Source organism: Poecilia reticulata, chromosome 12 (genome assembly GCF_904066995.2).
Source record: "Poecilia reticulata chromosome 12, P_reticulata-male-v2, whole genome shotgun sequence".
Lineage (NCBI taxonomy): Eukaryota > Metazoa > Chordata > Actinopteri > Cyprinodontiformes > Poeciliidae > Poecilia > Poecilia reticulata.
In genome coordinates, this window is record NC_088841.1 from 6,874,704 (window position 1) to 6,885,243 (window position 10,540).

General features: G+C 44.7%; 1 long non-coding RNA gene across 1 annotated transcript; it reads left to right on the forward strand.

Moving 5' to 3' along the window:
• The first annotated feature begins 8,035 nt into the window (after positions 1-8,035).
• On the forward strand, positions 8,036-8,271 carry LOC145554405 (uncharacterized). The gene is made up of 2 exons (XR_014090366.1): positions 8,036-8,124; positions 8,200-8,271. It is a non-coding gene; the product is annotated as an uncharacterized LOC145554405 (long non-coding RNA).
• Positions 8,272-10,540: the final 2,269 nt, after the last annotated feature.

A 10,540-nucleotide genomic window follows, 5' to 3' on the forward strand; every position in this document is an offset into this window, starting at 1 on the left:
AGAGAGAGAGAGAGGGTGGACCTGTTGAGAAATAAAATGTGTGGATAAACGCACGTGCTGTCGTTTGTTTGTCACGAGCGGATACAAGCAGTCAGATTGTTTAATTATTTGTAATTCACGCCTTGTTTTCAAGACAGCAGTGTGGTGGTGGCCGATATCGGAGCGGGTGTCTTGGGGATGGGGGTGGGCTCTTACAAATGGCTTTTGAAATTGCGTTTTTACTAATTAATGACTATCTGCAGCCTTTGAGCATATGGCTTCTGATTGGTGTCCTTTTGCCAATTAAGCGTGCATTATCTCAGTTAAACGAGGCTATAGAGCAAGATAATATAATTCATCTCGCACTGTAATGATTAGAGCTTCTATTTCTATTTTATATTATAAATGATTGAATATTCTCTTAAGCAGAACATTAAGCCGGAACGGACCCGAGGTGGTATGAGGCTCTAAGTAGGATTTCATTTAAAGGGGTTGCTTCCGGCTAAGTCCATGACAATTACTGAGAGTTGGGGGACGAAGGACAAAGAGTAATGTTTTATGTACAAGTAATCCAAGAAAAAAAAACAAAAAAACTATTAGTGCCTTATAATGAAAATGTGACCGCAGCTCAGGCAACGTAAGTTATTGATAAGTATTGAAATATGACTCTTTATGCTGTATCTTTTGCGTATATTGGTACATTTGTAAAACCAGCCAGGGACCATAAACAGTGACACAATTTCCCTATGCTGATCAGATTACATCTCAAAAAGTTTTTTCTTGTCTTTGGCAATCCCTACCCAGTTTCTACCACCTCCAAACAAAACTGAACGACTTTTTGGCAGTTACTTGTTAGAAACAGAATTAAAATTAACTCAATCAGTTGTTGTTTTTTTTACCGATACCATTCAGATTTTATTCAGCTATTAAAACTTAACCCTTATCAACCCACAGCCCAGTCACAAGGGACACATTGTACAACCGACAGGTAACGTTTTGGGTTTTTTCTTTGTGGCATCCACTACGTCATGCCATCCTGAGCAGAAAGTCATATTAACAATTCCAGAAACATTTTATTTCATCATTATATGTTTCTGAAATTCTTGATATTTTGTATACTGTAGACACACCAACTAGCTTAGGCTATTTGTATCTGAAGAGGCATTAGCATTTAAATGGCGTTTTAATGCTAGTTAGCAAAGTATAAGCTCATTCTTGCCATTGGGTAGGTTTGCTTATTAAAGGTTGTTGTTTTTTTATGTGGATTAATTACAGCAGTCAGATTGTTGTGGGGCACAAATTAACGGTTCTTATTGAAATGCTGGAGAAAAACACTACAGTGAAATTAAGATGCTTCAGTCAAGCACCTCATGCACTCACTACACACACAGCTGAGCAGTTTTAGTGGCATCACTGCAATTTTTTTGTGTTGTGACAAAAAGGTAATTCAAAACTCTAAGAAAAAAAAAACAAACGTGCCTTTTCTTTAGTAACTATGTAGCCCATGAGGAGCTGCTGCCGTCATGAGAAATGTGACGATCCTTGAAAGAAGTTATGCTTCTCGACACAAACCATCTGTTAATTACATACAGTATTTTAACAACTTATGTTTCAGAGATGTATATTTGAACGTAGGTCTGTTTTTTATGCAAATCGTTCCACTTTAACCCTGCTTATTGCAGTACTGATGGAAACCTCATTTGTTCATTTCCCCGCTTGGAGCTTGGGGTTCTGCTGTTAGACGAGGTTAACTAGATAACCCAAAAGAGACCCATAGGCCGAGCATTAAGTATTTCTCATGGGTTGAAGGCTATTGAGCTAACTGTCAGACTATGAACAAAAGAAAGACAATGGAAATGTTTGTGCAAAATAACCTCTTGTTGTATGTTTGACTTACAGCTTGCGCTGCAACGTGACAAATTCAATTGTTGTTCTACTTGCCAGAGTTTTGAGTTGTAAATAATCAGTACATATGACAGGACACACGTTAGATACTGAAACACAGTAATAATACTAGCAATATCCCCTTGCATCTCTAATGGACTTCACATTGTCCCGTATTTGTGTTAAAGGCTCTGAAAATTAAAAAACGTTTAAGTGTCTCATTGTGGAAAACAATGATTTGAATGTTGCTAAGCAACAACTAATTAATTTTTTTTTTTTTACTGTAGCAAGCCAACTGACAAATCCAAACAGCTCTGTGCAGATTATTCCACATGTAGAAAGGAAGATTCTTGCTCTGTGCAGATTATCATTCATTTCAAAAATACTTTACTTTTCTCAAAGGGGAAAAAAAAAGTTTGTTGTAAGCATCTTCAGTCGATGATGATAATGCAGTAGACGGACAGGCTCTCCAGTAGCAGTCAGTCTTGCAGCAAATCTGAAGAGGCCTCTGACTGAAGACAGTTGCTGTGTGAGAGCATTTTGAGTGTTATGACATGCAAGCAGCTTTTTCCAGACTGCAGAAAATTGTTTGCAATTTCCTGCAGTCTGGAAGGACAATTGATTCCCTTCAATTGAGTCAATTGAATCAATTCACTTTAAATGTATTGATTCTGTAGGTACAATGCTAACCGTTGATTCGCAGCACACTGTGCCGTTCACGCAATGTGAAATGGTTTGTTCCTGCTATAGGACAAGAACAGTGATTATAACCATGTTGTTATGATTCATGTCCTGTCCATGCTGTGTTAAGCACTCATTCAGTTCACCTGCCACGCCTGATTGCTTACCTGTTCCACCTGGGCCTTGCCCTACTTAAACACCCCTCAGCCTCTGCTTCCCTGCCAGATTATCGACAGCCACGAGCCAGTAGAGATCCAGCGTTTCCTGCCAAGCCTTCTGTGTTTCTTCGACCCCCCCCTTCTGACCACGGATTTACCCCTCCTGCCAAGCCCTTCACGGATCCCTTCTATTCTGGATTTCTGGACCCTGACCCAAGCTCTGCCTCACGACCACCGATTACTGCCTGCCCCTCTAAGCTAAGTCTGCTCTCTGTCCTCCTGTGTATGACCTCTGCCTGTTTTTCGACAAAGTCTCTGGGTGCTGCATCTCGGGTCTCCCCGTGGAGATCTTCCTTGCCTCCACAGAAGCCTGTTCCTCTGGTTTCCTGCATCTCCCTGTCATCAGACCCTCTGTTCCTCTGCCCCACCCGTCCACTGCTCTACAGGTCAGTTAAGCTGAACATTTCTAAGATACCCCTCCTTTGTCCGTGCTTCACCAGTCTTCTCCCCTCTCTCCTCAGTGCTGTGTTTGATGACCTCTCCCTTAGCTGAAACCAGTATCTGAAAAAATAAACTTTGTTTTCCTTTTTATACTCCTGTGTGTGGTTGAATTTCCGGGTCCCCTCTGAGTACCCTTACAGTATAATCTGGCCACTATGGACCCGTCACCCACACAGGAGTGGCGTTCCAGTGTTGAAGGTGCTATTAACCGCCTGGAAGCTAACATGCAAGAAATGATGTCTATGCTTGATAAGATGTCCTCCTCTCCTCCCCCAAAGAGCACTTCTCCTAGCCCCAAGGCTTCTAAGTCTGGCTACCAGGTCTCGCCCATTTATGAGCCCCGTCTGTCGCCTCCGGAGGTGTTCAAGGGTGAGCAGAGTCAATGTCGTCCTTTCATTACTCAATGTGAGATTGTCTTTGAACTGCAACCATCATCTTTCCCCACTGAACGTGCTAAAGTAGCCTATGCTATTTCTCTCCTCTCGGGGAAGGCCAAGTTATGGGGTACTGCTGAGTGGCAGAAAGACTCCCTCATTTGTTATCAGTTCAAGGACTTTTCTAAGGAGCTAATCAGAGTCTTCGATCCTGTTCTGCCTGAGAGGGAGGCTGCACGTGGTTTGCTCAAACTCAAACAAGGCAGGAGGCGAGTCACAGAGTACATAATTGACTTTCATGCTCTTTCTTCAGGAAGTGACTGGAACGATGAGGCACTATGTGACGCTTTCTACCAGGGTCTCAGTGAGGAGGTAAAGGATGAACTGTCTACACGGGATGCTCCCAAGGATTTGGAGGAACTGGAGACTCTGGCCGCAAGGATCGACATGAGGCTTCATGAGAGAAGGTTGGAGAGGGGTTCTTTCAGTCGTACTTACCAAGTTGAACGTGTTCCCAGGCCACAGCAATCTGTCTCATCCCCACCTTTGAGCTCATCTCCCACCTCTCCGGCGGAGGAGCCTATGCAGATAGGTCGATCACGCTTATCCCCACAAGAGAGAGAGCGGAGACTTAAGAGAGGCCTTTGTTTCTATTGTGGTGGAGAGGGTCACCTACTTCGTCTGTGTCCAGCAAAAGGCCAGGCTCAGTAGGAGGTAAGAGGCTCCTGCTGAGTCAAAAGAGATTTAAATCCTCTCCTTTCTCTGTTCAGGCCTTTCTCCAAACTGACTGCCTTACCAAACACCTATCTGTCTTTATTGATTCAGGAGCAGACACTGAGTTCATGGACCGTGGCCTTGCCGAATCTCTTGGTATCCAACTCCTACCCACCTCTAAGCATCTTGAAGTTTTGGCTATTGACGGCCATGTACTTCACCAGGTCACCCACGAAACGGGCCCCATTAAGTTTAGTATTTCCGGGAATCACCATGAAGTCATTTCCTTCCTGATAATAAATTCCCTGGTCTCCCTGTCATTTTGGGGGCCACTTGGTTGAGAAAACACAACCCCCACATTGACTGGGTTAGGGGCGAGGTGTTGGGCTGGTCACCATCTTGCATTCCACCTGCCTCTTAGCGGCTTCGGTCCCATGTACTGTCCCTATCTCGGGACAGGAGACCTACCCCGACCTATCCAAAGTACCTGCTGTTTACCATGACCTTAGGGAGGTCTTTAACAAGCATCGAGCCACTGCCCTTCCACCCCATCGGCCCTATGATTGTGCTATTGATTGCTCCCTGGTACCTTTCCTCCAGAGGTCGTCTTTTCCCCCTCTCTGGCCCAGAGGATAAGGCCATGAGGGATTATGTCAGTGACTCACTCAAGGCAGGCATCATCCGTCCTTCTTCCTACCCAGCTGGTGCAGGATTCTTCTTTGTGGGCAAAAAAGATGGTTCCTTAAGACCCTGTATTGACTACAGAGGATTGAATGACATCACAGTCAAAAACCGTTACCCACTTCCTCTAATGAACACTGCCTTCGATCTGATCCAGGGATCCACTGTTTTTACTAAGTTAGATCTTAGAAATGCCTACCATCTGGTCCGGATAAAAGAGGGGGATGAGTGGAAGACAGCCTTTAACACCCCAACCGGTCATTATGAATACCTTGTAATGCCCTTTGGCCTGTCCAATGCTCCTGCTGTGTTCCAGGCACTTGTCAATGATGTCCTCAGGGACATGGTTGGTCATTTTGTATATGTCTATCTGGATGACATTTTGATTTTTTCTAAGGATCTCACAGCCCATCAAGCTCATGTCCGTTCTGTCATTCTCCGCTTGCTGCAGAATAACCTGTTTGTCAAGGCAGAAAAGTGTGAGTTCCACAAACAGTCAACTTCATTCTTGGGTTTCGTCATCTCTCCTAACAGGATTTCCATGGACCCCAGCAAGACGGATGCCATCAAGAATTGGCCCCACCCACAAGACCGCAAGCAACTTCAAAGATTTCTGGGGTTTGCAAACTTTTATCGCCGGTTCATCCGCAATTTCAGCTCTGTAGCCTCTCCACTTCATGCACTTACCTCATCCAAGTGCAAGTTTGTTTGGGATAAGGCTGCTGCTGAGTCATTCGAGCACCTTAAGAGGGCTTTCACCTCAGCTCCTGTCCTCCGCACACCGGACCCGTCCCGCCAATTCATTGTTGAAGTGGATGCTTCTGCCTCCGGGGTGGGAGCCATACTCAGTCAGAGGTGCACTGATGGCAAGACTCACCCATGTGCCTTCTTTTCCAGAAAACTGTCTTCTGCAGAGACCAACTATGATGTTGGTGACCGTGAACTACTGGCAGTTAAACTGGCACTTGAGGAGTGGAGGCACTGGCTTGAGGGAGCTAAGGAACCTTTCATGGTTTGGACTGATCATAAAAATCTGCAGTACCTCAAGTCAGCAAGGAGACTCAACCCCAGGCAAGCCAGGTGGGCCTTGTACTTCTGTCGCTTTAATTTTTCACTGTCTTACAGACCGGGGAGTAAGAACGCTAAACCAGACGCACTCTCCAGGCTTCATGAGACTGTGGAGGAGGGTCAAGAGGTAAAGCAGGTGGACTATGTGCTCCCCACGTCAGTGCAGCTAGCAGTTTCCAAGCTAGAGCTGGAGCAGAAAATAAGAGAAGCCCATCATCTAAGCCCCATCCCTGAGAACTGTCCTAAAGATCGACTCTTTGTTCCAGAGCAGCTAATACCTGAGGTACTGTCATTTTGTCATGCGTCTAGACTTTTCTGTCATCCAGGAGTCACTAAGACCCTATCTGTGATCAGGAGTTGTTTCTGGTGGGAAAGTATGCTACAAGATGTTACTGAGTTCATCAAGGCTTGCAGAGTTTGCTGTCAGGCTAAACCATCCCGTCGGCCACCCTCTGGGCTTCTGCGACCCCTCCCTGTTCCACACCGCCCATGGTCCCACATATCCATGGATTTTGTGACTGGTCTACCCTCTTCCAATAACCACTCTGTCCTTCTCACAGTCGTTGATCGCTTCTCCAAGATGTCCACCTGATTCCTCTTCGCAAACTGCCTTCTCCAGGAGCTGGGAGGGATTCTGGCCCGTGAGGTGTTTCGCCTACATGGGCTGCCCTCTGACATTGTTTCTGACAGGGGACCCCAGTTTGTCTCTAGATTCTGGAAGGAATTCTGTGGTCTCCTGGGTATCACAGTGAGTCTCTCATCAGGGTTCCACCCTCAAACTGACGGACAAACGGAGAGGATCAACCAAGAAGTGGAGACCAAGCTTCGGATGCTATGTGAACATGATCCCTCCTCTTGGTCACAGAACCTACCATGGGTGGAGTATGCACTCAACTCTCTCCCTTCTACTTCTACAGGGCTGTCCCCCTTTTACACGGTTTACGGTTACCAACCTCCTGTGTTGTCTCTTCAAGAAAAGCCACTAGAGTCCCATCTGCCCATGCCTCAGCCTTGAAGTGCCAGCAGGTATGGCGTCAGGCCCGCAGGGCTCTCCTGAAAACCTCCGCTTTATGTTGCAGATTTGCCAATCGTCGCAGAACCCCAGCACCCACCTACCTCACAGGACAAAGAGTCTGGCTATCCACCAAGGACCTCCCCTTGCGGATTGAAAACCGCAAGCTAGCCCCTCGTTTCATAGGACCCTTCCCGATTTCCAAAGTGATCAACCAGTGGCTGTTCGGCTCCGCCTCCCCAGGACTCTCAGGGTTTGTCCCACCTTTCATGTGTCCCGTGTCAAACCTGTCTTCACTTCACAGTTGGTACCCTCCTCCAGACCCCCTCCTCCCGCCCGGATGATTGATGGGGGCCCCGCTCACACTGTACGTCGTCTCCTTCGGTCCAGACGTTGGGGCCGGTCCATCCATTACTTGGTGGACTGGGAGGGATACGGGCCTGAGGAGCGCTCCTGGGTGCCGGCCCGGCATGTTTTGGACAAGTCCCTTATCAGGGAGTTTCATCTGTCCAACCCTGACCAGCCTGGTGGTCCTTCTGGAGCCGGACCTTGAGGAGGGGGTACTGTTATGATTCATGTCCTGTCCATGCTGTGTTAAGCACTCATTCAGTTCACCTGCCACGCCTGATTGCTTACCTGTTCCACCTGGGCCTTGCCCTACTTAAACACCCCTCAGCCTCTGCTTCCCTGCCAGATTATCGACAGCCACGAGCCAGTAGAGATCCAGCGTTTCCTGCCAAGCCTTCTGTGTTTCTTCGACCCCCCCTTCTGACCACGGATTTACCCCTCCTGCCAAGCCCTTCACGGATCCCTTCTATTCTGGATTTCTGGACCCTGACCCAAGCTCTGCCTCACGACCACCGATTACTGCCTGCCCCTCTAAGCTAAGTCTGCTCTCTGTCCTCCTGTGTATGACCTCTGCCTGTTTTTCGACAAAGTCTCTGGGTGCTGCATCTCGGGTCTCCCCGTGGAGATCTTCCTTGCCTCCACAGAAGCCTGTTCCTCTGGTTTCCTGCATCTCCCTGTCATCAGACCCTCTGTTCCTCTGCCCCACCCGTCCACTGCTCTACAGGTCAGTTAAGCTGAACATTTCTAAGATACCCCTCCTTTGTCCGTGCTTCACCAGTCTTCTCCCCTCTCTCCTCAGTGCTGTGTTTGATGACCTCTCCCTTAGCTGAAACCAGTATCTGAAAAAATAAACTTTGTTTTCCTTTTTATACTCCTGTGTGTGGTTGAATTTCCGGGTCCCCTCTGAGTACCCTTACACATGTAGCCTAGCAAAACAAAATCAGTGTGAAGGGATCATGGTAGAGAGATGCTGTCTTTCTCTCTGTCTCTCTCATTGGGTGAATCAGTCAATAAAATGATTGGTTTCAGTTCATTCACTGAAATTATTTGTTCATTTGAATAGATCATTCATGAACAACAACGCTACAGCGTCGTTCCACTGTAATATGTTTGGATGAAGCCATCAGCTGTTGACAAGCACTGCTTATCCACCCAATTTGCTTTTGCCAGTCTATATTATAGGTATTATTTGAGCTTTTGAGATGCTAATTGGCTACTTCCAGTTGTAAAAGTAATATTTTGTTGAGACAAACTCCTCCCAAGCTGCACAGCATCAAAAAGTCATCACAACATATTGCTAAATAAATATCTAATATGAATATAAATACGTTCTTCCATGAAAACATGCTGACAGTGTAAACATTTTTGATATGTTTTTACTAGATAAAGACTACAAAGAACACAGGTATTAAGAGCCATTCAACACCACCAAGAGCTCTGATGTCTTGATTTCAGACTTAATTTTTCTAATTTCTGTTATCAGCTTGTTTTGGTTCATGTTGTACTGACAGCTTTATGGTTTGGTTTGTTTTGTTTTGCGGAATCAGTTTTCACAGTTTTTTGTTTTTTTTTTTACTTTCATCGGTATTCATGTCTCTTTGTCTTCTTTGTTCTGAGGCAAATCGCTTCCCCTCCCTCCTCTGACATTAGCTAACTTTGCCAAGCCTATGTTTATCTCGTCTCCGGTTCTAGCTTGTAATAAAGTTCTTTTATTCTGCATCGTGTCCTGGCCTCTGGCGTTCGGTACTCCGTCTCCATCTTCACCTTTAATTGTGACATACTTGCACTCAGGAAGTACAAAACACACATTCACAGTTTGATAGAAGTGTAATGTTCTGCTTATAAAAAGATGTACAAGGCAGTTCTGGTAAACAAATGACTTAATTTTAATGAAAATTCTGACAGAATTGTCTTACTTGCAGTACATGACTCTTCAAATAGTATAAATTTAACTTAGGTGGCACTAAAGTCCTAGAGTAGAAAGCTATAATTATTTGTTTCTTAAAAAAAATGAATTGTATTAATTGCAACAATTAGGAAAGTGTAGCTAGGGGATGAATGAGTGGATGATTTCCCAGAGGCTCTGTTTGAAATTATTGCAACACAGTTCTGTATTTTTTTATTTTTTTCCACCAGAGATAAAGATTTTCCCTTTCAAAATAAAAGAGACAAATTTCCATCTGGCTGCCATTTGTCTCTGAAGGACTATTGACCTCTCTCTGATCATTTTGCAAAAGAAGAAAAAAAAAGAATCCATCCACTGTGATGGTTGATTTTCTGTAAGAGTCTCCCTGCTTCATGAAGTGTCTCAGGCTCAAGTCACCATTAGGACCACTGGTCACTCTACTTGGCTGGGCAGGCAAAGGCAGGTAGCCTGTTCAAGTATAGTATTACTCTTCGAAGCACAGTTTTGGTGCCTGTTATTCATCCATTTATTCCTATAGTTTTGTGTTGCACCGTCCTATCTTTAAAAGCTGCAGGCAATCTTTCAAATCAAGACCAGTCATTATATACAGAGCAGGTTTGTACTATCTTAATTATGTTGATTAATTGCATTGTTTGTAGAAGTATTTCAAGGTCCACATACAGAAGCTGAAAGCACTGGAGCAGATTTGAGCTTCCCCAACATTTTCTGAAATGATGAATACTTAGTTTCTTTCTTTCTCTTAAAAAAACTCTTCAAAGATGAGCTGTATTTAGATGAGTCTGTCACTAAACAATATTAAAATATTTAAGATTGAGTTTTTCAAACAGTTGTCTTCACAAGAGGTTTAGGGGGCCACAGTCAAGAGGATTAGCTTTACTTGCAAACGAAGCGTGTATCTGCCTTGGATAAAAACCACTTAAAAAGGAAATGACTGGAGTGGGGAGCATTTTGAGCACTACAAATTTTAACAGAAGGCCTAGTGGCTAATTATTTAGCTTTGAAGCCAAAACATGGATCTGAGAATTACAAGATCAAACCCAACATAGCTATGATTAAGGTTTAAATTAATACAGGGGAAGTAGGCCAGTTGCTATGTTTAGCAACAAGCTAACCACTATTAGCAGCACTAAGCTAATAAGGCAAAATTTCTTAGAATTTTGTTTTCAAACAACTAACGTGTCATACTGTCTGTGTATGAGACTTATGAAAATGC